The 27,354-nt window shown below is 43.1% G+C and overlaps 1 long non-coding RNA gene across 1 annotated transcript in view; it reads right to left on the bottom strand.

Annotated features, from left to right (window-relative positions):
* Positions 1-89: 89 nt before the first annotated feature.
* Positions 90-27,354, bottom strand: part of LOC130483689 (uncharacterized) — a 66,145-nt gene continuing 38,880 nt past the window's right edge. Inside the window, exons 7-8 of the long non-coding RNA XR_008933667.1 lie at positions 19,509-19,562; positions 90-144 (exon numbers count right to left, since the gene is read on the bottom strand). This is a non-coding gene — a long non-coding RNA (uncharacterized LOC130483689). The remainder of the gene's footprint in view (positions 145-19,508; positions 19,563-27,354) is intronic.

Genomic DNA, 27,354 nt, shown 5'->3' with positions numbered 1-27,354 from the left:
CCTTGCTTCAATCATCCTTCCAAACATAAAAGAGACCTTTGTACATGTACATTACCTTCACCTTTGTACATGTACATTAAATGCCCATACCTGGTAATATGGCTCTTTAAAAGTATCTGGATATTCTGGAGCACCTGGAGGGCCCTAGAATTAGGAAAATACTTACATTTATCATTTAGATAACTATTTGTGTATACTTGTATTTCAAATTAATATTTTAAAGTTCATAAAATAATTTATTTAGCATTTTAAATACAAAAATATTATCAGAGAAATATTATTTTTAAAAAATGCTCTGCTGATTCTTAGAACTGGAAGCCATTGAATTACAAATCAGTTCAACAAGAATGGAAGAAGTACCAGTCTTTCCAAGTCATTCATCTGTGTCAAAAGATGTACATAAAAGACCCTTGTAAGTCTAGCTCAGTTATAGCATGCATAATACTTTGTTAGCCAAAAAAAGAGACAAACCTGCAACAACCTCTGTAAGACATACCTGATATCCAAACTTACCTCTGCCCCTAACACATAACTTTTTAGTTGTTAACTGCCCTGTACCATGGACCTCTATATTGGTTGTTTTGACTGGCAGCAGCTCTACAAATAGGGTTGCCAGGTTGCCACCGGCGGGAGGTTTTTTGGGTGGAGCCTGAGGGCAGGGTTTGATGAGGGGAGGGACTTCAATGCCACAGAGTCCAATTGCTACAGCAGCCATTTTCTCCAGTTGAACTGATCTCTATCAGTTGTAATAGCAGATCTCCAGCTACTACCTGGAGGTTGGCAACTCTGTTTCCAAAGCATTGCATTCATTTATGTTTTTATATTGTTTATATTCCACTTTTCTCCCTGATAGGGGACCCAAAGTGGCTTTTCACATCGTTCCTCCCCTCTTCCACTTAATCTTCACAACAACCACCTTGTGAGGGTAGGTTAGGCTGAGAGACTGGGATGGGCCCAAGGTCACGGGTGGACTTCCGTGGCTGAGCGGTGGATTCAAACTCAGTTGTCCCAGGTCCTAGTCCAACACTCAAACCCCTATGCCACACTAGGGAACACGTACATACAAAGCATGCCCTTATGGCCCTGCCCCATGTTTTCATTATCCATTTAATTGCACTGTTTTTCTGCTTTCTAACTCTGGGGGTTACCGCACTTTGTATTCCCAGCGATGTATTAAGAGTTTGAGAATGTTATAAAAAACATCACTTTAAAAGGGTTTTTGGATACCACGGCTTATAAATGGTTGGAAGACGTCTTCACAGCTAAAGGGGCCAAACAAAGTGCGAACAGTATTTTTTATAACGTTTTCAAACTGTTAATACATCGGTGGGAATACATAGAAAGTGTGAACAGTATTTTTTATAACATTTTCAAACTCTTAATACATTGCTGAGAATACAAGTGCGGTAACCCTCTCTGAGGGCTTTCCCCATACAGTCTATAGTCTAGTGAATGTTGGCTTCCTATCAGCTGCAGCTCATACTTACATTGTTCCTTGATCTCATACATTGTTTCTTGACTGAGTTCTATTCAGGGGCATTCTCAATAGAAAGCAAAACAACAATGCAATTAAAAGGATCATGAAAACAGTCAGTCTTGGAATTATCCTTTTTTCAACTGTCTTACAAGATTAAAAAAAAGATTTTTTTTAAAGAGAACTGTCAAATTCAGAAAGGAGTGAACTGTCATAGGACTCTAAACTAGTCTCAGCAAAAGCTCATACATTTCAGTAGCTGACTGCCCCAAGAGAGATAAGAAAGCTTCCCATTTGAGAAGGTCTAGCCAGGACATGCTAAACAATATTCAGCACAGCTGAAGCTATCTATGTCCCCATTTATAAAACTTTAAATATTTATAGCTAAATAAATATAAATACTTTTTGAGAACCAAAGAAAACAAAACAAATGAGGCCAGTAAAGTGATTTGAAAGGGAAGAGAAGTTCTGAAAATTAAGGAACACTACCAATTATCTGCTGTTTATATTGGCTTTAACCCAGGTATGAATTTTAATCTCATACATTTTACATAAGTGTTTTAACTCCACAGCGTCCTTTCCAAGTACTGCTTTATTAATGTTCACAACATCCTTGAATAATAAACTGGCACATAATATGGACACTGGGAGATTGTGATCTGGCAATGTAACGTATTTGGTCACTGAACCACAAGGTCTGGGAGGACAGAAGACAACTTAGACCCAGAAAAGCAACTCACACCGAGAATCAGCCATAAGGCAAGATTCACCAGCACATAAGCCCCATTACAAATTCTATTTATATTATGCCACACGCATAAAGCAAAAACAACAAAATGTACTACATATTTTGCCTTTAGGCAATGTAATAGTTATCTAAACATATGGGTTGCCACCATTAGGGATGGGCTGAGAAGGAAAGAAAACAGCCCAGGAAAAGGGCCATGCCACTCCATGGCCACATCACTTCCTGATCATGTCCCCAAAGGAGGAAGGGCTGGCTGGTGTTGAGGTCTGCCATGGGGATGGCTGAGGCGAGTCTTGTGCTATGCAAGCCACCCCCCCAGACATGGCAAGTCTCATCTTGTATGGGGTGGCTGGGATGGGGCCACTGCAGGCCTTTCACCCTAAAACAAGTTCCTCAGGTTAGAGGGTTGTGAACTGCCTCAACACTCACACCTCCTTTTCTATTAAAAAGTTCACCTTCAGCTCCAGGAATGTGAGATGAAGTGGTTTTTTTAATTTTTCTTTACACAGAACCACCTAATCCTTAAAACAGAGAGCACAGCTGATCTCAACCAGGATCCTTTCTCCCTTAGATCTTATAGAGCCTGCCATGGGTTATATGAGTTGATAAGAGCGCAGGGGTCAAGGGTAACAGACACCCTTACATTTAATTTATAAGCATGACACTTAATGCCTTCCCATTCTAGTATGATGACATAGTTACCAGAGCTGGGAGATGCTCTATGTTTAGTGGGTACAATGTACATATTCTAATAGGCTCAAACCTGGAAACAATAACCAGACTTCACTTAAAGGGACAGTGACAAAACCCTGATGAAGGGAGCTTTGACTCCTGAAAGCTTATACTTTAGAAATCTTGTTGGCCTTTAAGGTTCTACTGGAATCAAATCTTGCTCTTCTCTTCCTGACCAACATGGCTACTCACCTGAAACATCCAAACCTTGCCTGTCTAAACAATAGTCCCTACTGGACTCCCTGACTAATCCAGGATGTCTCCTATCCCTTCTCCCTCCAGAACCCAGTTCCCCCGTTTTCAGTTGGTCATTGGTTGATAAACTCCCACAATTTCCCCCCACCCCAATTTTCCATTCAGCATTTCAAATCTGATTAGTCCAAGCTGAATGGGGAGGGGGAGGACAGATTCTGCCCCTGGCACAGGGGCAGCCAGGCGGAAGAGACCCTGTGGAAGGGGGACGGCCTCCAAATTAGGATTGCCAGGTCCCTCTTTACCACCGGCAGGAGGTTTTGGGGGCGGAGCCTGAGGATAGCAGGGTTTGGGGAAGGGAGGGACTTCAATACCATACAGTCCAATTGCCAAAGGTGCCATTTTCTGCAGGTGAACTGACCTCTATCGGCTGGAGATCAGTTGTAATAGCAGGAGATCTTCAGCTAGTACCTGGAAGTTGGCAACCCTACTCCAAATCATTGTCCTATTGGTAAGAAAATCTGATCTTTACTCCAGACAGTAGGAGTATCAGGGACAGGGAGTGGATTAACCTCCATCTCATCAGTGTCTCAAGTCCACCCCTTTACTCATGTGAGGAAAAAGCAGTACCACCACAGGCCACTGGCTAACACTGAGACTCTCTGGATTGGTTCAGCATGAGTGTAGATCTCCCTCTGTGTAAATGGAAATGTAAGTGGTATTTGAATAAAACAATACATATGTGAGTCAGGATCCCAACCAACATTCTCATGCACATATCTCATTGGTCTACACTAGCTTTAAAATCTATGAACAAAGATACTTGTTAAAGTCTCCATTATTAATAGTCTGCTATTTTCACATTGGAAAGACAAATTATATTTGGTATATTATTGGAAGAAGAGAACTGATATCAGAGAGCATAATCCCCCACCCCAGGTGATTTCCCAACAATCAGCTCAATAGGCAGAATAGTAGTTTCTGGAGTGGCATAATGTATGATAATAATGGTATTTAGAAATAGCTAGGAGGAGCGCAAAGTAGAAAGATAAGATCAAAAGACCCGCTCTTGCCATACACAAAAGACATATTTTCAAAGTAGTGATACATTATTTGGGCATTCACACACACACACACACACAATTTCTTCTAATATAATTTTACTTTCATAAGAACATAAGAAGAGCCCTGCTGGATCAGACCAGTGGTCCATCTAGTGCAGCACCCTGTCTCACACAGTTGCCAACCAGTTACTCTGGAGAGCTAAAAGCAGGGCTCAGAAGCTGAGGCCTTCCTCTAAGACTGCCTCCTGGCTCTGGCAGTCAAAGGTTTACTACCTCTGGATGTGGAGGTTCCCTTTAGTCACCATGGCCAGTAGTCACTGATAGACCTATCCTCCATTAATCTATCTAATCCCCCTTTAAAGCTCTCGATACCTGTGGCCATCCCTACCTCCTCTGGCAGTGAATTCACATTTTAATTACTTGTTGTGTTAAGAAGTATTTACTTTTGTCCTTCCACACTTTTAAAAAGAAAGCCAAGGACCAGAGAAACGTGTATTTCTTTCTGTTTCAGCCTTGTAGAATAACAAAGATGCCCTCTATGACACTGCTTGCAAAATACCCAATTCCAACATTGACACCTACACTTTTTCCTTGCACCATAGACCAAGCTAGCCAGCTAGATGAATTCTAATTTGAAGGAATTATGTTAATTTGAAGCAATAGCATGAAGAATGTGACACTAATTCAGTGATTTTCTTTTGCCAGCTGAAGTCAGATGGCAGTCCTGAGGATACGTTTCCTAAAGCAGGCATGGTTTGGCTCCTGTACATCATGTTGAGAAGTGTCTTAACAAAGCTAAAAATGAGGTAAATATGAAATGACAAGGGAGCATGGTTTGCATTTTGACACTGAAGCCTTTTCCAGAAAGCTCCATCTGTTCCATAAAAGTGCAACGAATGGGTAAGCACCCAAGTACCCTTCCGCTCCTTGCTCATGCACCAAAAACATCATTTTGCAACCTACCTACAAAGGCCTTTCCTGAGATCCTTAAAATGTAAGAAAAAGTTATGTTTTTGAAGGATAACTTGAAGGATTTCATTTATAGAGGTGCTGATATTTCCTGTTGTCCTGGGTTGCTGAACTCTGGACCCAACCCAGGACTTTCCCCCACGGACCCCCAATGTGGTATACTGGTACTGTTGCTTTAAGGAAAACTCCCAGAGGCTTTCTACAACAGAGAGGCTCAGGTCTTGTTAGGGTTGCCAAGTGCCAGGTGGTGGCGGGCAAACCCCCGCCATTCCAACTGGCCACCCGCTGACCAGCTGAGGCTCGGCGGGCAATCTGTGCAGGCAGGAACAGGTCACTTCTGGTCCAAACCCGGAAGTGCTGCATTGCAAAGGGCCGGTTACCACTCAAAGGCCTGTTGCGATGCTGCACTTCTGGGTGTAAAATGCACCACAAGGGGCCATTTGAGTGGAAAACGGCCCCTTGTGGTGCTTTTTACACCCAGAAGTGCCGCATCGCAACAGGCCTTTACCACTCAAACTGGCAGTTTGAGTGGAAACCGGCCCTTTGCAATGCAGCGCTTCCGGGTGTAAACCTCCGGGAGCGCGCAACCCCCCCACCTCCACTCCCAAAACCTCCCGCCGAAGAAGAAGAGGGACCTGGTAAGCCTAGGTCTTGTGACTATAACTGGAGGAGGAGTTAGAGTTACTGAGGCCTAGTCATGGTCTACTTTTAGGGTTGCCAGGTCCCTCTTAGCCATTGGCGGGAGGGTTTTGGGGTGGAGCCTGAACAGGGCAGGGTTTGGGGAGGGAAGGGACTTCAATGCCATAGAGTCCGATTGCCAAAGTGGCCATTTTCTCCAGGTGAACTGATCTCTATCAGCTGGAGATCAGTTGTAATAGCAGGAGATCTCCAGCTAGTACCTGGGGGTTGGCAACCCTACCTGTTTAGTTAGTTGGTTGCTGTGTTACAATAAACACAGTTCTTATAATCACTACTGGATCCAGCACTGGTCCTTTCCCTCCCTAAAAGGCATAACATCCAACTCATTGGAGACATGGCGGAGGCGGCGGCAGGCCCCACCGTACTGGGCACAGGTGCAACAGGCTCCGATGAAGGGCATCAGGAGCAGGAGGCTCCCTGGAACGGCAGGACAGCGACCCGACCCGACTGGCTGGGCGAGTCTGCAAGCCAAACTGAAGCGTCCAGCCAGGCCCGTGTCGCGCACAGCGTGACTGGACTTCAGGAGTTTATCTGGTAGCAATTTCACACCACACAGTTCTGCTATGTACAGTTTATTTACAATATATACACAGAGTCCTTTAGCTGTTAACTTTCACAGCTCTGAGCATCAAAGTGCTTCGCCAGCTCCAATATTTCTAGCAAGACAAACTTACATTCAATACACAGACTTATATATACATTCATGACCAATCACAGTTCACCTGAGATGAGTCATTCTGGAAATCCCCGTTCCTGGCTGTACAAACTGGCTCAGACCAGCATCATCACATGACTTAGCTGTCACTCTGATCAGTGTGATCTGTTTAGCAAACTGCAGACTAGCCAGAACTTAGACATATGTTGACAGCCCGTCCCAGCCAGGCGGGGCCCAGAAGAATGCACCGAGGCTTGCTGCGCCTGCCCCAGCCTTGCTGCCAAACAGCTGATGGGCGGCCGGGCGAGCGCGGGGCTGTGGCAGGTGGCCAAGCCTGGAAGTGGCCTGGGGAGCATGGGGGAAGATGGAGAGCCAGTAGAGGGCCCAGCCCTATATAGGATCAGGGGCAGGGCTGGAGGCAGGGAAAGGGAGGAGATGAGGGGAGGGGTCATACCACCACAGAGGATTTAAACAGAGGCAAGCGGAGGCTGAGGAGGGGGGAGGCTCCAGGCTGGTCACAGTAAGCTGAGTGACGGGCCAAACTAGCAGCCATGGAGGGGGAGGACAGCTCTGACTCCCCCTCCGAATGGTCTGAGCCCGAGGAGGCACCCCTGAGTTGACCCAGCAGGGGGCAGGCTAATCCTGGACCAACGTCGGGGGAGCCATGGCTTCACACCTGTTAAGTGTGGCATTTCCTGAAATGGTGTCCTTTCAAAACTCCCTATTTGAATTTGAAGATTTAAGGGCATGAGACTGCTGTAAGGAATACTAAAAGTACACCACAAGAAGCAATTCAGATACCAATCAATTAGATAGCAAAGTCTACAGATACAGGATAGATAAGCCCCATCAACTCGAATAAGCATATTTTACAGTATAAAAAAGATGATGCCTCTGCAGGTCAGGCATAGTGCAGGTGATGGGTCTTTTAGGAACTCACTCAATTCAGCAGTGAACACAACAGTGGGAATATTTCATGTGTCATCACTTCTCTTTTCCCTTTTTGGCTAGAGAACGAGGGGGAAGCTAAAGATCTAGCCCACCATTGGTATTCTAGAAGTAAATATCATCTTAAATCACATTTCCTTTGTAATTCCAGCTACTGAACATCAAGGCAAAGAATCAAAGAACTGGGAGGACATTCACTCCAATTCCTTAAAATTATAATTCCTTGGCTCCATTAGTCCTGCATGGTTCCGTGGTTATTTCCAACATTGTGGAGAGTAAAGTTCTCTTTCAGCTTAGCCCTGCATTTTGCAAGAATTCATAGAGCAGATCATCCATTCTGGTATTTGATGTATGATTACACGACTATTTGCACTCGACATCTATGCCACTAATCTTCTTTCCCGTCCTGCAATAAAGTGATTCTGTGGTGCATCAAAGATGCATATATCTGCTTTGCCATGACACTGCATAACAAAGAAGTCCATTGTGAGCAAGTTTATTCAGGCCTTAAAACCTTCCTCAAAGCAATGTGATATACCAGTATTCAAGAAAAACGCAGACTCCATAGCAAGTTTTGTCTGAATTTTCATGTGTGATCTCTCATGGGTCACAAATCTGTTGCTAGCTGGTGACTGTGGGGGACTGGGAGGTGGGGACATTAGCGAGCACTGCCGCATCAATGGTGTGATACAATTTTTGGGTGAATCCAGAAGTGATGTCACACTGCTCTAGGATTCAGCAGAAACTCTATTTTGGATCCTGGAGTGACATGACTTCACTTCTGGGTCTGCCACAAAAAATGATGTCACGTCATTTACGCAGTAGTATTTTTTGCATAATTTTTTCCTGCACCAGCCTATTGAGTAGCAGTGGGGGGTTGGGGGCTGCCAGTGGGAGGCCTGGTAACCTGACTTGACTCCATTATTTCCATTAGAAAACGAAAACACCTTTTTTCTACTCGGTAAGGATTCAGCTATATATTTATTAGTATATGGAACATGCTCAGTTCCTACAGTGATGATAACTAAAAGAAGTTCTTTATATAAAACATATATTAAATTCGTGCTCAGCAGAAGAGACACTTGTACTGTATAGAATATCCAAGTTAAACCTCTGCTGAGCACCTTTGCCGGTATGCTTCCTCCTCTACATCATTGCTTCAAAGCACTCCATGCAATGGGACACGCACCATGGAACTAAATTCTCTGTTCCAATAAATCACGGGTATTTCTACTTCAGGGGATGTAGTATGATACACTACAGCCCAATCTCATCAGATCTCGGAAGCTATGCAGGGTTAGTAGTTGCATGGGAGACCACCAAGAAAGACTCGGTAGAGGAAGGCAATGGCAAACCACCTTTGCTTCTCACTTGCCTTGAAAGCCCCTTGCTGGGTTTGCCATAAGTTGGCTGCAACTTGATAGCCCTTTACACATACACATGCTCATTTCTGGTTCAGGCATCTGGGAACCATAAGATCAATCTTTCAAAGGATGGTCTCACTCTTGACTGATATTCTGGCACATCTGCCACTTTAATCGTTTTTCATACGTGATCTTTTATGCGTATCACTGAAATGCTCAGTTACACTAGGGGTAAAAATGCATGGTCACTTTAGCCTCCTTTATTCCCTGTTTCAGCCAGGATTCAGCCAGGATCGAACGCACGTTTGGTGAAACTTATGAGGTTGGTCCTGGCTGAATCCTGGCTGAAACAGGGAATAAAGGAGGCTAAAGCGACCATGCGTTTTCGCCCTATGTTTCTATGTTTGGGGTGTGTGTTTGGATACATGTAATGAAGATAAGTGAATCACAAACAGAAAGTAGTCGAATGCTCAAGTTGTATTCTGATTATGCTCCAAAACTGCTCATATATTTTGGGGAAAAGGCAAAGAGCATACAGCTGCAAATGGACATGCGGTAAATATTTTTCAAGGTACGTTTAGATATCTAATTAAATTTTCAGTTTGTTCCTAACATAGCAGATGGTTTTGTAAGCTTTGTACCACATCTGCCTTTGCAGCAATGATGAAGTTATTGCAAAGGCCAATGGGCCTCAAAATACTGTAAATTAAAACAATATCATGTATAAGATCCATTGCTGACGTACCTAAAATTTCTGAAGTGCTTTCACAGGATTAAAGAAATAAAAATTCAAAGGCAGTATCTATTCATCTAGTCATCTGGAAAATATTTCTGAATCATCACTTCTACCCACTCCATGCCTCCACTGGTAAATGGAATTTCCCCCCTCCTCCTCACAGCATTGCAATGAAACATGGAGCTCTTTTGTGTGGTTTGTTAAATAGGGCAGCAACATCAAAGGGAAACTGCTAAGAGCCACACGAAACATGACATCTGCATTAATGGGGAGAAAGGAGGAAGAGGAAGAAGAAGAGTTGGTTTTTATACCCCGCTTTTATCTACCAAAAGAAGTCTCAAAGTGGCTTACAGTCACCTTCTCTTCCTCTCCCCCCAACAGGCACCTTGTGAGGTAGGTGGGGCTGAGAGAGTTCTGAAAGAGCTGTGACTTCCCAAGGTCACCCAGCAGGCTGCATGTGGAGGAGTAGGGAATCAAACCCGGTCCTCCAGATTAGTCTATTGCTCTTAACCACTACTCCACACTGGATTAAAAAAAAAAAACCAATGTCACCAAATATTGGTAGATTATTTTTTCTCCGACACAGGAACATTTTCAATATGGTATCTGATTTCCCCATTCTCCAAAAGTCAACAATACCCACAGCCTATAATGGCTTAGAATTGCTGTTTATTATAATCAGGGGAGGGGGTTGTTAAAAAAAAAAGGATGCCAGCACTCAAATATAAGGTTGTGCCAATTTTCACCAATTTCAGCCTCGCTCTGCAGATCCCCATTAGCCTGTTGCTGAGGGTCTACTCAGTTTCTCTGGCTGAGCGAGGCAGACTTGTGCATGAGGATCACAACTTGGGAAAGCCCCCCAAAAGTGCCAGTTCTCAATTCTGGTGAGTACCATCGGGGGGGCGGGGGGAAGCCCCTGAATATAAATAAGTGATAACTTTTGTCTACTTTCGTAATACTCATGAAATGACCATCTCTCTAAAAGCATTGAAAATGAGCTTTCCACAGCAAATTGCTGTTTACTTAAGATAACGGCTCTTCTGCCACTGACATATGTATATTCAATTGCTATGGGACAGAACTAGGCATACTTAATATGCATACTAAACACATACCAACAAAAGAGTAAATAATCTGTTAAAAGGTATTATATGATACTGACTGTGGAGATTGATATTTCAACATTTCAATAAACAGTACAAAATATACAATTCTAGAAATAGATATTATGTATTTTTTTAAAAAAACTCCCTGCATTGAAAATGCATAGTTTTCAGAAATGAAAACTATATTATTGATACTATGAGAGCTGTAAGCAATCTAACACCAAAATGATCTATGTAACATCTATTATGCTGGAATGCATAAGATGAGATACTATCTTTTTATTTTTAACCAAGTAATATTAGAATGGTAGATGTGTGATGAGAGAAATGACTGGCTATCATATAGTGCAATTTGGGCAGCCCATTCTCGAGCTTTCGGTGGCCAGGGATGGCGTGGCTGTGGCGCTGCCGAAGCACCTCCAAAGCTATTCCCCGGCCACCAAAAGCCTTTAAAAAGCCTTTTAAAAGGCTTTCATTTTTTGAATGGGTCATTTTGCCCCATTGATAACAGCGAGGCTGCGCCAGCAACGCTGTTCTCGCCATCAGCATGCCAGTGCGAAAGGGGTCAGGAAGCTGCCTACTGGCAGCTCCGCCCCCTGACAAGTCCCGTGAGTGCCCCTGGGATGCTAGCGCAGGGCTTTGCGCCGGTGGGACGCCGGTGGAAGGCCTTGCCAGCGTCCCTGGGTGGCGTTGCTGTGGCAGTGCCACTTTGGATGGCATAAGTGGCATGGGCACTGGCGCAGGGGGCACAAATGCCAGCGCAGCCCCTTCCTGGCCTCCTACGGACTTTCGTCCTGGGGGCTCAGGAATGGGCTATAAGAACACTTTTCTGGAAGTAAGCCCCATTCAGTAGAAATAAGTAGGATTCTGAGTAGACTTGTTTAGGATTGCACTGGTAATATAGTCTATTTTGAAACCAAGAGTTTTGTTCTGCAACGTGTATATCAAGAGGAGGAGGCTATATCTCAGTGGAACTTAAGGCAGTTTACAATGTAAATGCAAACTTTACTATCTATCTGTCTGTCTGTCTGTCTGTCTGTCTGTCTGTCCAAGACTAGATTAATTCATGCCATCGTATTCCCTATTACTATGTATGGGTGTGAAAGCTGGACAGTGAAGAAAGCTGATAGGAAGAAAATAGATTCCTTTGAAATGTGGTGTTGGAGGAGAGTGTTAACGGATTCCGTGGACTGCCAATAAAAACAAATCAGTGGGTTATAGATCAAATCAAGCCTGAACAGACCCTAGAAGCTAAAATGACTAAACTGAGGCTATCGTATTTTGGTCACGTCATGAGACGACAAGGGTCACTGGAAAAGACAGTCATGCTAGGAAAAGTTGAGGGCAGCAAGAGGAAGACCCAACAAGAGATGGATTGACTCCATAAAGGAAGCCACAGCCTTCAATTTGCAAGATCTGAGCAAGGCTGTCAAAGATAGGACATTTTGGAGGACTTTCATTCATAGAGTTACCATGAGTCGGAAGCGACTTGACGGCACTTAACACACACACACATCTATCTGTCCATCTATCTATATCTATATCTACCCTAAAAGACCACAATAAAATCTCAAGTAGGAATGGCAAGAAATAAAAAGCAATCTTGTCAAAAACTGACCTAAATAAAACTCTTCAACTGATTCCTGAAGTTGGAAAGTTAGGGGACCAGGCACATCTCCCTGGGGAGGTTGTTTCATAATCATGGGGCTGCCCACTCTGTAGAAGGTAGGAGCTGGCCTACCATTGAGAGTAACTCTCAAGAAATATTAGTTATTAACCAGGTCTCTGGAGAGTTTGCGTAACCTGAGTCCCTCAAGTCACTGATCTGAGCAAGGGGTACATGTTTGTAATCTAATTAACATTTCGATTTGTTCTAAAGATCTCCTATAGACCTTTACCACATCACTCTCCTAGCCAGGTGCTAGAGACTTTGAAAATGTGCCATGCTAATTAGTTTACAAATTAGTAAGATGAGACTAATCATGTGGGTCTTTACCATACGGTATAAGACCTTTAAATGTGGGATGTCTCAGAATGTAATCATGTTTTGATGAGAACGCTTAAGTGCGGTTCCAAAGCTTGTTTGCCTGAAATATTTTTAATGATGGGCAGCCCATTCTGGGAAGGGGGGTTAGATCCACAGTGGCTTGGAGCAGCGTAGCCACGCTGCCTCCTCAGAGGCTTCCTGGCTGCCACGGGGGAAAAAAAGCTTTTAAAAAATAAAATACATAAAATAAAAGGGGAAAATGGTTGCCAGTAGGGTTGCCAACTGCCAGGTAGTAGCAGGAGATCTCCTGCTAATACAACTGATCTCCAGCTGATAGAGATCAGATCACCTGGAGAAAAATGGCTCCTTTGGCAATTGAACTCTATGGCATTGAAGGCTTTCCCCTCCCCAAACCCCGCCTTCCTCAGGCTCCGCCCCAAAAATATCCCGACGGTGGCGAAGGGGGACCTCTTTGCCACCGGCAGGAGATTTATGCAGGCACTTATGCTGGCATGGGGTCACACTGGCTCCTATGGAGCTTTGCCCCACCCCCCAGGAATGCACTCTAACTGTTCCAATAAAAGGTATCCTTTTGCAGATTCAGTTTCTTAATTTCTGATGTGTACTGTGAAACTTTAAATCCTCCTAACAAACTGATCCATGAAAACTTTTTGTATTGTATATAAGGAGAATGTGACTTCAGAAACAGTAGAGGGAGCTGCTGCCCTATTTAAAAAACAGCCTCTTGGGTAGTATCAGCAGAAAACTAAGCTGAATAATGATGAGCTTTCTAACACTGAAATAACAAAGCTCAGCCTTTAACAATAAAAGTGTGAAAGGAACAGAATCCAAGAATTTGGAATCAGGAGGGAATCATAACTGTTGTTCGTAATTACTGATTTTTTAAAAACGAAAAAAAATACCCTAAGGTACAAGACAAAGTAATTTGAGTAAAACAACATGGCTTCTGTACAACTTGGATTTGGTCTGGTGAGAATTAGAGTACTTTTAGACATCGTAAAGTAAGTCCAAGTTAGCTGCCCTCTTTCCTCAGCCAGTTTGCTTTGAACCAATTATGCAGTGTCTGGAATCAATTGAAATATTTTAAAATAATTCAACGTCTGCCAGAAACAGAGCCGAGGGCTGGTAAGCCTCAGCAGGAATGAGCAGGGTTAGAGATGGCCTAAATTTTACTATAAAAATTCTAAATGCAAATTCAAGTCATAAAATGTATTAATTTTCTGCTGAAAAATTGTTTTGTGTTTGTTTTGCATGTGTACACCGCCCTCCTACCACACAGACACTTTGATTATTAAGATTTCTCACCGGAATTAGACCATCCCTCAGAATTATTGCTCTCCATGGTTGGCTTCCCAGCATATCCTCACAACAATCTTCTCAGGTCATCAAGTATGTTTTATAGCAGAGTGGGGATTTCAATCTGGGTCTCCCTGATTTTTCTAATTTGCTGACCACTATATGACCCTGGCTTTCATCAAATGCGACAAGAAAATCCACATGGCCAGATTGTATGTGGCTTTTATTAAATGTTTTGTTTGAGTTCAACTTTATTATTGATCCCAATTTTATAACTTCTTCTCAAGGCAAGTTCTCTTCTTCAGGACCAAATCTGGATTCAGGGTGCATAAAAATCAATGATTAAACAAAAGAGAGAGACAGTCCAACTGTGGATTTACTTCAGTGGAAGGGTAGTGCCTGCCTACTTCTTGCTCAGGTCAGTCACATCACTCTTTGCTCTCTTGGCCTCTCCTACAGTCCCCCCATCTCCCCACCACCACAGCTTCATAACAAAGCCACTGGGTCTTTAATGTTAGAAGAGAGAGAAAGAGCAAAATAAAGCACTATGCATTCCACCACCATAGCACTGTTTTGCATTTATGTCTGCAAAGGCTACACAGGTGCCATGCTTTTTTCCCCCTAGCATTTTAAAAAGACAATACATATTTAATGCTAGGAGACAGAATGCCATACTCATGGTTTTTATAATGAATAAGGAAAAATGTAAGACTGGTACCAGGTAAAAAGCTCAGTGCGTTTCCTTATCATAGCTTCATTTTTTAAAAACATCCATGCTTTAATAAACCTTAACCGTCCAGTGCTTTCCATTCTGATGATTTTTTTTTATCTTAAAAGATTTTGTCTTAAACTTATAACTGTATTCCTAGAATAGTCTCAATATGTCTATGTCAAGTAGAATTATTACCGCTCTTGTTTTCAAGGTGATAAATGGGGGCGCTGGATGGTCACTATCTTTGTTTTCTTTTCCACAGATATATTTATGTTGTTTATTCTTTTGGTCTGTACTTAAGTGAAGGCCTTGTGTATTCCCATTTATTCATCTTTCGCTTCAGAGCTGCATTTGTTACTGTGTCCAGCAATATCCTTGCTACAAAAATGTAATAGCCTAAATAATCTGAAGCTCAGAGTAGACTCTTCCTGTCATTGACTATCAAAAGGCTGAAAAGTAATGGTCACAACAAATCAGTAGAAAATATAGCATATTAAATGATAGAAGTTATATAAAATCCTCTGAAAAGATTTATCCTGTCCTAACTAGTGAATGTTCCTAAATCAGTTTCTTCCATTGCATCAATTTCATAGTCAAGTTTCTAATAAATATATTGCCAAGTCCTTTGTTAAGGACCCTCACTCTGGAGTTAGCAGAAGCTATGGTCCCTGGATTCCATGCTACATCTTCTATCAGGAAGGGAGAGGGAGAGACTCACATGTTTCTCCCGCCAACTATTACTTCCTTTTGTCATGGAATCTTCTGACCTACTTGGCTACTGTATTAAACTAGGACAAGTATTAAAAGCTACAACTTGCCTCATTGTGTATATGTATGTAAAGTGCCACCTAGGGCTGGGCATTAAGTAGAACCCAAAGCAAAAAAACCCGGAAAATATTCGGGTTCTCACATGGAAATCACATAGTTTGCTTGGCCCTAGCATGACCAGAGGCCTGAGAATTTTGTTCCCCAAGCCCCACTTTCAGCTGCTCTGGGTATTTACAAATAGCAGTCCAAACCTTACCTGTGACCCCCACCCCCGCCAGTGTATGAGTCTTTCCCAGACAGGTGCATAGAGTATAACACAGCTTCCCCTCTCTGTTGTTGTATGTGCAAAGGGATGCACATTAAAGATGCTAGCACACCTGCCAATATGATTCACTTCTCCAGTGGTGATCTGGCACACTCTGATCAACTGTTCTCAACTTGTTTATGGGGATTTCAAGGAACAGGCTATTTGCAGTCATCAGAAGCTAACTCCCAGAAGATGAGGGATTAGCTGGGAGTCAACATGATCTCCTACAGGGGAATTTTTTCTCTGTGCCCAGCAAAGTCTTTTTTTGGGGGGGATGGGGGGATCAGGAACTGTCTTTGAACTGGGTTCTTCTGATCTTCCATCCTAGAAAATTTATTGCCTCCTAGACTTGCTGAGATGCAGCAAATTTGGGGAGGATGTCAAAAGCCCAGCTGAGTTCCCTTCTCCCCACCACAAGCTGTCAGTTTGGGTTGCAGAGAAATGAGCTCTTTCTCCTCTCACTTTTGCAATGGAGAGGTCAGAAATAGGGGTGTGCAAAAAAAATTCAGTAAAATTCGAATGCGGGTCTAATGGACCTGACTTTTTCTAGTAAACCCAGATATTCTTGAACCTCCATATCAGGAATATCTGGATCCCCCCCCAATTGGATCTATTAGCCCCAAATCCGGTCCAGAACCAGGTCTATTAGGCCTACGCCTATTCTGTTGATAGGGCTGGTAGGATCTTTGCTGCCACTGTTGAGGAGGGTTCTGGCCCTGCCTATGCCAATGGTTCTGCGACTGACGTTCCCTGTACGGAAAGCAGGGTCGTGGAAAAGAAAGAGGAGGTGGTGGTGCAGTAACCCCCATATACCTGGCGGTTTGTTTTAGTGCTTTGAGTTGTTTTAAGGCTTCATCTGTTGAAGCTGCAAACAATGTAGCTCCCTCAAATCTTCAATGTGATTTCTTACGTCTTGGGAGAGATTAGTGGACCGCAGCCATGAAAAGCGCCGTAAAGATATAAAGGCTGTCATGGCCCTAGCAGAACAGTCGGACCCATGCCGACCAGCGTTTATCTGATTACTCGCCAGCTTCTTTCCCTCAGACAGGACTATCTTGGCCAAAGACTTTTGTTCGTTAGGCAAGTGTTCCATGAAACTGGCCATGCGGTTCCATAGGAAACCTTGGTAAGCCACCATAAAGGCTTGATAATTTGCTATGCGAAACCCCAGGGCATCGGCAGAATAGCCCTTACGGCTATGCACATCCACCTTCCTACTGTTCTTGTCGACAGGTGTTGAATTAATGCCGACGGTGCTTCGCCTGAACTTCCGCTACAATCATGGAGGAAGGTGGTGGGCATGAAAACAGAAATTCAAATCCCTCAGGCTGGACCTTATATACGTTGTCCACCTTCTTAGAAGTAGACAAACAAGTGGAAGGTTTACTCCAGACCTTGCTGGCATTATTTATAAAGTCCGCTAGAACTGGCAAAGACACAGTGAGAGGGGACTCAGTGTAGATGGGGGCCAAGATCTTCTCCTTGGGTTTAGGAGCTGATGAAATGATATCGATCTCTAATGATTTGGCCATCCTTGGCATTTGCTCTGTAAAACCTCTAATATCCTCATTAGGAGAACCAGGAAACAAAGCACTGAAAGCTTCATCAGGTGATGGATCCGAAGGAATCTCGGAACCAACGTCGGAACGGCCATAATCCAAATCCCTGTCGGAATCTGATCCACTTCCATGGACTGAGAACTGTGAATCTCCCGCAGGTCCGGGATTAGGTTGCATTGGTTGGTACAAAGGTGGTGCCCACAGAACCGATTGCTGCTGGTAGTTTGCTGGGGCCCATGGCATGAAGTATGGGTTCCATTGAGGAGGGTTCTGCATAGGCCATTGCTGAGGCCACCAAGGTTGTGGAACCGACTGGGGTTGTCCCTGTATGTAACCAAGAGCTTGCGAGGTAGAAGGCTGGGATGCTAGTACCGGAACCGATGGTGTGGAAGCTGGCAGGAACATCGACTTGGCCAACTCCAGATCTGCCATAGAAAGATCAGGAAACCCTACTTGGGAACCAGGTGATTCCGAGCCCAAATGAGGTGAGGGGGTATGGGGAGGAGGTGGTGTAGCGGCATCTTCCAAAACAGCAGGATCCACAGCAGCTGAAGCCTTCCCAGCCACTTTAGTACCTTTGGCGGTCTTTTCTAAATGCTTAGTCTTGCATTTAGCCTTCTTGCCGGAGGTTGACACAGGCTCAGAAGAAACCTTCTTCTTCTTTGCTTTAGGTTCTGAATGCTTGGAACGTGGCTTGGAAACAGCAGATGAGGATGGATCCGACTGCAACGTTGGATCCGACGGGACCGCTCGCTTACGCCCGGCTGCTGAAGTCAAAGCTGGCGTCTCTGAGCAGGACAATGCCTTTTCGTATAACCAGGCTTTTAGCCTGGCAACTCTGCCATTCCTGGCATGAGGTGTAAACTGAAGGCAAATAAGGCAAGAAGCCATATTATGTGCCACACCTAGACAGCACACACACAAGGTATGATCGTCCATTTTAGACATTTTAGTATTACATTTCTGACACTTCTTAAAAAGCGTTGTGTCAGAGGGCGACATGATCGCCAAAATTCCAAAAGAATTCACCACGAACATTGGTAGCAATTCGCTAATGACTAGCCGGAGCCAGAAGGTCCTTTCCCAGGGGCGGCAGAGAAATAACTGAGGGAATAGGGGGGCGCCGCCCTCTAGAGGGCGCCGTTTCGGAGGGAAAACGGACGCATGCACGTAGGCGCGGCGCCCCCTATTGTAGCCTTTAGGAGCTATCTAATCTTCCCGGCGACAGGCCTGCGTGTGCGCAGTCCCAATGTGGGACTGCACAGAAGCCTGTAGACGCACAGACGAGAACAAATGGGTCTCTCTGTTACTTTCCCACACAAAACTGAAAAAGATTTTTTAAAAAACCAGAATAAAATTCGTAGTATATAAAATCAGTATCATTAAAATAATGGAACCCTACTATTTTAAAAGGCTACACATGGCCTTTGTACATTCTGTGAAATTCTGAGCCTCCAAACTGGGTAAGGAAAACGGATTCCACTGCAATATTAACATCCTGATATATTTCCAGCGCCTGCCTCCATTCCATGCTTTCAAGAGTCTGGAAAGTCAGAAATATGATCAAGCTAAAATTCTGAACCATGCATATCTCATAAGGGGAAACAACAACCCCGAAATGCTTAGATCTGAATTAAAACCTCTAGTGATGCACATTACAATTTCTTTCATACACTTATGTATTTCTTAATCTTCTTTAATTCTTCAGCAAACTCATTTGATCTACAGTTGAATGCTCTTTCCAGCATTGGGCATAATCCTCTCCACCATTCAGACAGTTGGCAAGCTCATCGCACAGCCCTTCATCTTTGAAATTACCCCTCTGAGATAGAAATTATCCCATCTTAAAACACACAGCATCATCGGTTTGTGTAAACTGAATTAGCAATATCCCTTAGATAATGTACATAGCTTGCTTTCTGAAATGTAACACATCCCACTATTTCTACAGTAGTTTCTGAAGTGATGCTGCTTGCCTACATGTACCATTCCCACACACCTCTACGCGAGCCTGTGCTTATCTCGCTGTCTTTGTTTCACGTTGTTGCACCTGTTGGGATGCTGGAGAAAAAAGAAAGATCTGCTCTGTTAATTTAATTTGCTGCTCTTGGATCATCTGGTACCAATTCCCGACTCAACTGAGTCTCACAATATCCCTGCTGGTTACTCACAGGAGGTCCTGGTGGTCCTTGTTTCCCAGGTAGTCCAGGCTTGCCTCGTCGTCCCTAGAAACAAAGAGAGAGGGGGGACATTAATGAATATTAGAAGCCAGGATGGGATTCGAATGACGTGATCTTTTTCTATTTGACAAACACAAGTATCTGTAGAATTTATTAATAGAAGGACCAAGATCTAACTCTGTGATTGCATGCTATAGCTTGAGCATCCAACAAGGGAAAGGTGCAGGCACAGCAAATTGCACTTGTTCCTGTCGCTGCAACTCTCAGTTGTGCTACAGATGGTTTAGATGTCCAAGTATAGCCCTGTAAACTAATTAGCCCATCAGGAGCAAAACTTGCCACCTAAGGCCTATGAGATATGGAGTAAGGCAAGCCTTTTTTGGGGGGAGGAAATTCCATAGCTTTCATGCTGCCATTCAAAAGACTTGTCCCACACAACCATGGACTGCACCTCTGATTCTGAACTTTGCTCTAGAGGACGGCATTGCAACAAATGGGCAGAAATTTCAAGGAAGCAGATTTTGGCTAAATATTAGGAGAAACTTCTTTATGATAAGAATTGTTCATCAGTGGAACAGGCTGCTTTGGGAAGTGGTGGTCTCCCCTTCACTGGAGGTCTTTAAGCAAAGGCTAGATAGCCATCTATTGGGGATGTTTTAGATGCATATTCCTGCACTGAACAGGGGTTAGACTAGATGACCTACCTTCCAATTATAAAACTGCAACATGTCAGAGCCAAACCTCATCTCTTAGCCACTGTGCTACAGCCCATTCCAGAGTAAGGGGAGCTCAACTATGGCACTGCCCCCTTTTCCATATTCTCCCCCTAACTCTTGCCAGGTACAACTGCATATATCTGGGAACTTGTACAGTGGCATTTATAGTGGCTGATGCCCTTGCACTGGAAGCCCAGAGGCAAATCTACAAATAACAGTGGCTGTAAGGCTCTCCTACAATGAAACACCTTTACGATAATACTTTAAAAACTTTAAAAAGCTGATGCGCTACACCATACTAATAATTAGCCATTGTTTTACAAACTATGTTATGGAGAACAGCAGTGCAATCCTATGTGGAGTTATTTCAGCCTAAGACCATTGATGTCAATGCACTTAGACTAGAGTAACTCTGCACAGGATTACACTGTGTAAATATTGTCCCAGTACCCAATAAAGACGCAAGACCACAGCATGGGTTTAACTGGTTTATTTAAAACAGCTAATCTACGTCAAATGTCAAAGATAGGACATTTTGGAGGACTTTCATTCATAGGGTCGCCATGAGTCGGAAGCGACTTGCCGGCACTTAACACACACACACAATCGACGTCATCAATTAACTTCAGCTGCCTTTGAGGGGGGGGGGGAAATCCACTCCGGCTCCAGATTTGGCCAGCGGCTGCTGCCGGCCTTGTTTGTCATTGCCCACACATACTATGCAAAGAGGTGACCAGCTCCAGCCCCCTTCCCTGATGTGCCATGAAGCCACTACCAAGTTAAGAAAGATGTTGCTGAGCACCGAAGGCGCTCCTTCAAATGTCCCTTCCCGCCATAAAGCAAGTGATGGTCTTTTCAGAACACTCCCTCTAACATGCCCGTTGGCTCAGGGTGCTTGCCGCTGCTCCCTACCTATCCATAAGCAACCCGCCCTATCCCTGCCAAATGAGTTATGGCCGAAACAGTCAATGACCAGGTCTAGTTAAGCTATTAATAACCATCCAACCTGAACATCATGAAGCAGGCCTAAAAAGCCTCCCCCAAAAGCCAATCAGGGAACAAGCCCAAAAATTCCTGCTTGGCCCTAATGGCGACCAGCTAATCCCATGATCTTCAAGGGAAGGTGGGTGGGTTGGCAACAGGCAGCAAAAACTTCCTCACGAGGGAGAAACAACAATAATGCTTCTCCTTCCAGCCTTCCCATTGGAAGGCAGCTTCTGCCTTGTAGCCAATCTGGCCTCATGTTTTATTCACATTGGACTGGGGCAAATCAACCCCTGGTTTACCAGCCAGGAATGCCCCTTTTAAAAGGTTACCACCATAGGCAAGCCCAGTTAAATGACATAATATGCAAAGATTCTAAAGGCAGTTTCTAGGATGCAAAACAGAAATGTAGTTGTTACTCTATAAACGAGTCTGTGTAAAACACATTTGCAAACGCCCTACACCCTTTTCTCAGGCTGATGTTCAGCCATGCCACAAGCAAACAGAATTATGTGCTTCCTACTTATTGATCTCCATTACTTAAGTCATCTGTCATCTGCTGGGATTCACAGCCAGCTCAACCTTGATTCCAAGAGCTAAGCAGTTCTATGGGAATCCAAGACCGGAAAACAGCAGATTAACATTTTTCAGCAGCCATGTGTCTCCTGCTATCACTTCAAGTTCATGCATTTCACATATTGCCGTGCATTTTTATGGCAAGATGTTACCTTTTAGCTTAACTTTAGATGTTAGCTTCTAAAAAAATTGTTTCTAAAGATAGTCAAGCGTATTTTTTTAAGTCAAGGTGATTACATGATTTTAAAAAATCTGATTAATTCTATTTCATCCTGCAGTTTACAAAATTAGTTATTATTTGCATTAATGATGTCTATGGTATTTTGGAAGTGAAATGTGCATTATAGCTTTGGCCTCGTTCATGCTCACAGCAGACTTGTGAAGCAGACCTCTGTTTTAATAGGGGAAATGAGGCTGAAATAGAATCTGGCTCAAGACCACCTTGCCGTTACTTGAGTCTCTGATTCTGATCCAAAGATCTATGTGTACCACAATAAGCATACAGAGTGTCACAAGTTTAAGCTTTTCCAAATACTTCATAGGCAGCTGAAGCATATGCACAGAAGGATGAGACTCACCACTAGCAATGAATAGTGTTTGGTCTCAGTGTGACATTGTTCAGGGCTGAATTGGCCATATGAACAGTATCATTAAAGTAAAGAAGTGAATAGATAAACCTTTGTGTGCAATGGAGCAAGGTCCAGTCTGCATTCCCATGTGCAGAGGAAGCCCCTGGAACAGGCTCCTAAAGATTTAAAACCTTGGCTTCCCCAGACTTACTAATTCGATTCCAACATTTTAAATAAATAAATGAAACACAGATACACCAAAACCGGACATTGCATCTAAACAGCTGTAAAGAGATGTAAAATTCATTGCCTTTAAAACAGCCCCTCTGATTTCTTAAGACCAAACACCGATGACTATCTTAAAAACACTTTCCTGGCTGCTAGTTAGGATGCATTAAGATAAATGACACTTCAAATCAGAACAGTCTAAACAAAGTAGCAGGGAAGTGTTAAGCCAGAGATGATGGGATTTTGATTGGCATGCACAACTGTGACTCAGGTGCTAATTACCACAATGAAATATTACCGAAGCAAGATTTTTACATTTGCTAAGCTGGTTTATGAAGGAGTTTGCAAAGTGGGAATGGACATCACAGTAAACTGAATACGACAGCCTTTACCCATTATGCCAGTGAGTCCTAGGTTATGCACTTACTGAAACATAAAACTATTATTTTCTCCTGTGCTGTTCTTGGATTGATTACTGTTATAGGCAAATTTGTGTGTGTTTGGGCAAGAAATGGGATTTAAAGACATGCAGCATCATTTTAAGCATGTCCATTCAGAAAGAGATACCACTGAGTTCTGTGGGACTTATTTCTTCGGTATTGTGTTTAAGATAGCAAACTTTATTAGCATATTGGTTTTCTAATGAGTTCTGGGAACTAAAAGCTTGATTACTACTTTGTAATATTTTATTTGTTCCCAATACATTTATTTATTAATTACAAATTTTGTATCCCACCTTGTCTCCTTGGACTCAAGGTACAAAACAAAGCAGCAACCAAGGAGCAAGGACCTAAACAATACTCCAATTAACAAAATTAAAACAAATCAAAATAAACAATTTACCAATTCAAAAGTGTCCAGATTTAAAACACATGAGAGTTAAGGCACACATGATCAGTAAACTCACAGCCAAATTTGCTGAGAAAATGCTCCTAATGCTCTTTATAATAGGACTGCCTTATATGCCTTCACTCACTCTGGTAGGTCGTTCCAAAGGATCTGGCCCACCATGGACAAGGCATATGAACTTGCTGTTGTCACATAGTTTTTTAGAGTTGCCAGCTGGCAACCAGTGGGAAGTGTATGGGAACAGGGGCGTGCAAATATGTGTTGTTCTTACTCTGCAATGTCACTTCTGGATTTATTAGAGTTTTGGAGGAACCCGACAGGAACCAGCGTGGTGTATATATAATCAGTGGGTTATAGATCAAATCAAGCCTGAACTGACCCTAGAAGCTAAAATGACTAAACTGAGGCTATCGTACTATGGTCACATTATGAGAAGACAAGAGTCACTGGAAAAGACAATCATGCTAGGAAAAGTTGAAGGCAGCAAGAAAAGAGGAAGACCCATCAAGAGATGGATTGACTCTATACAGGAAGCCATGCCCCTCAATTTGCAAGATCTGAGCAAGACTGTTAAGGATAGGACGTTTTGAAGGACATTGATTCGTAGGGTTGGAAGCGACCTGACAGCACTTAACCTACACACATAAGGGAGGACACCTTAAGTAAGCAGCTGTCTGAAGAAAGTAACTAGAGGAGGGAAGTATACTGGGAGATGCAGTTTGATAAGTATGATGGCTCTAAGCTGTGAAGGGCTTTATAAGTAATAACCAGCATTTTGCATTGGGCCAGGAAGCAAACAAGTAGTCAGTACAGTTGATATCATACTGGAGTTGTGTGTTCTGAGTAGCTGACCCCAGAGAGGAGACATGTTGCCACATTTTATTGCAATTAGACCTTCCAAGATGTCTTCAAAGGCAGCCTAATGTACAGCATGTTACAGTAGTCCGTTCTGGAGCTTACGGTAGCTGGATCAGTATAGCCAGGGCAGCAGGATCTATATAAGCGACCAGCTTACAAGGTAACTGAAAGAAGGTGGTCCTAGCAACAGCACCAACATATTTATCAATTATCCATTATCAAATTATCAATTATCAAAGATAACTAGTGCTATTACTACTGTTACTTTGAAGATTTTTTTTTAAAATGGGCAACACAGCTGCCTTTAATTTTCTTTCCAATCACTACTCTTCAGGCAGGCAGTTTTTGCCTCATGGTTTTCATTGTTCATTTTTGGTATCTTATTTCATATTTAGAGTACAATGTCATTTGTTTTGCTAATAGCATCCAGCTTTATCTTTCTGTTCCCTCTTTCTCCCCAGTGTTCTTAGTGACACTTCAAGCTGTCATTCAGCTATCTCTACAAAGATTTTGGATCACTGACTTAAATTTAACATACAGGAGACAGATTGGCATGCATTTCCTCTGACTCCTTCTATTTCCTCTTCTTTTTTCTTTCTATTGATAACATCTCTTTCTCTCTTATCTACAAGAGTTTACATAACACCTTTTATTCTCTTCTGTTTACTTCTTTAGCTAAGTTCTGACTTTTCTCATTTCAAATATCATTCTTTTCTGATTCCACAAAAATCCTTGTTTGGATTCTTTTTCTTTCCCTGGTTGATTACTGAAATGTTGTGCTTACTGGTCTTATTGGAAGAGTAGTCTGGTCTTACTGGAAGAGTATTCAGTCATGGTTACTAAAACGGTACATCCAAGAAGATGATGAATTGTTTTCTAGGTTTCAGATTCTCACCAGCAACACATCTTTTGCCCAGTTCATTTGTTTAGAAGGGCCAACAAAAGTTCTCACATAGAAGAAAATTGAACACAATTCCTGGTACTAGCAATAACAGTAAAGCACCGGGTCATTACTGACCCATGGGGTGATGTCACATCACAATGTTTACTAGGCTGACTGTGTTTACAGGATGGTTTGCCATTGCCTTCCCCAGTTGTTTATACTTTACCCACTTCAAGTTGGGTACTCATTTTACCGACCTCAGAAAGATGGAAGGCTGAGTCAACCTTGAGCCAGCTATCTGAAACCAATTTCCATCGGGATTGAACTCAGGTCCTGAGCAGAGCTTTTGACTGCAGTACTGCAGTTTACCACTGCCACAGGGCTCCTCAGTACCAGTACCAGCATTAGGCAACATTTAAACAATTTCTGGCTGATTTGGGCTTGTACATTCTGAGCTTTATTTCAGCTTCTGAAAGGTGTAATGTAGGCTGAAGGTCCAATGTGGGAACTCACAATGCAAATATAAAAATGGTCTTTCATGTGGTTTCTGCTAAAATGCAAAGGAGAACATTGCTCCATTATTTCTCCAAAGTGGTCTTCATGTTCATTTTTCTTGAAATTAGCTCTAAAGGCATGGCAAAGGGGAACACTAATAATTGAAAATAGCAAGGAAAAAAACAAAACAAAAAACAGAATTGTCAAAGAATGAAAGTGGGATAGAGAATAGAGCACAGAAACCCACTAGAAGTAATTAAATGTGAAGCCATATATAAATATATTAAACAGTAATAAAGATCAGATGGTAGAAAGAGTGTTGCAGTACAATAAAAAGAAAAAAATTGTTCCCTCTAAAACTATGATAATGACTTTTTGTTTTCTGGGTTAATTTAGTCTTAATTGTTCACCCACACCACAGACTCCCTGAAAAGAGATTGGGCATTTATGCTTGGTTACTTAGCTCCGTGATCCCCGAGAGACTGCTTTGGGGCTTCCTTTGGATTATTTATGATTTTTCCGACCTTCAGAAGTCACTTCGCAGCTAAAACGCACTTGTCCCACATTTTCAGGAACCTGTTTCATCACCATTTAAATTTTTGCCTCAATCCCAAACCAAAGCTAATCAAGGCAATTTCTGTGAATAGTCTTAATTTGGGGTTTCTCTTCCCCCTTCCATTCTCGCTTGTCGTTCCTTCATCCAACCCCTCCCAGAGAAGCCATGTTGGCCAGTTTTGGCTGCGAGTGTAAAGATGTTGGGGAATGGAGCCGGCTGTTTCCTCCCCCACCCCCTGCGCCTCAAAGATATTCTCTCTGGTCAGTTTCAGCAGTGAGTGTAAAGATCTCGGGAACAGAGACGGCAGTCATCCCCCCCTCCCTGCACTCATTGGCTTCCTCTCTGGTCTCTCTGGTCAGTTTTGGCAGTGAGTGTAAAGATCCCCCCCCACACACACTTCATTTCTGTTAACAATTTTAGAGTTTTTTTTCACTAAAATAACACTTTAAAACATAAAGTGTTTTTTCTTCTTATGTACTTCTTCTTATGTACTTCCTATTCTTGCATTTTTCTTCTTATGTACTTCCTATTCTTGCATGCTAACTTGCACATAGGATTGAAAAGGTGAGGTGTGCAAGAGCTCTGGTAGAGCTTCTGCGCCACGAGGCTGAAACCCTGTTCCTGACTTACCTAGAGCCAAGATTTGTGGCATGGGGTTGGAGGTGGGTCACAGAGAGATGCTCTTTTGGGGGCTTTGGCCAGTGGCAGAGAGTCGGGGGACACCAGGCCCTATGGGAGTCTTTTAGCACTGGCCGAAAAGGGGTGGGGGGCTGGGCAGACCTGCAGCATGGGGCCCATTGTGTCAGCCCACTCTCTTCTTTAAAGCTGGATGCCGCCAAGGCTGCACCATCTTTCTGGCATCAGCTCAACTGGGAAGTTATTTCCCAGTTCCTTATTTGCATTTCCTAGTTCTTTACTTGGAAATCTAAGCACAAATATTGAGGATAATATGGAAGCTCTGAACCTCAAAATATGGTTTGGACCATCACAAATCATACACCTCCACATTCAGGGGACTCTGCCCTCCAAGTGGACATATACTGTTTCTTGGTCCAAAGCCCCGTTCTTGTGCCAACTGCTCCAAATTGGGGTGCCCCCAGGACAAATAAACATGCAGATATTG

The sequence above is a fragment of the Euleptes europaea genome, chromosome 10, assembly GCF_029931775.1.
Source record: "Euleptes europaea isolate rEulEur1 chromosome 10, rEulEur1.hap1, whole genome shotgun sequence".
In the NCBI taxonomy this organism is placed as follows: domain Eukaryota; kingdom Metazoa; phylum Chordata; class Lepidosauria; order Squamata; family Sphaerodactylidae; genus Euleptes; species Euleptes europaea.
The sequence above is the reverse complement of the archived record's forward strand: the minus strand, read 5'-3'. Positions and strand labels throughout refer to the sequence as shown.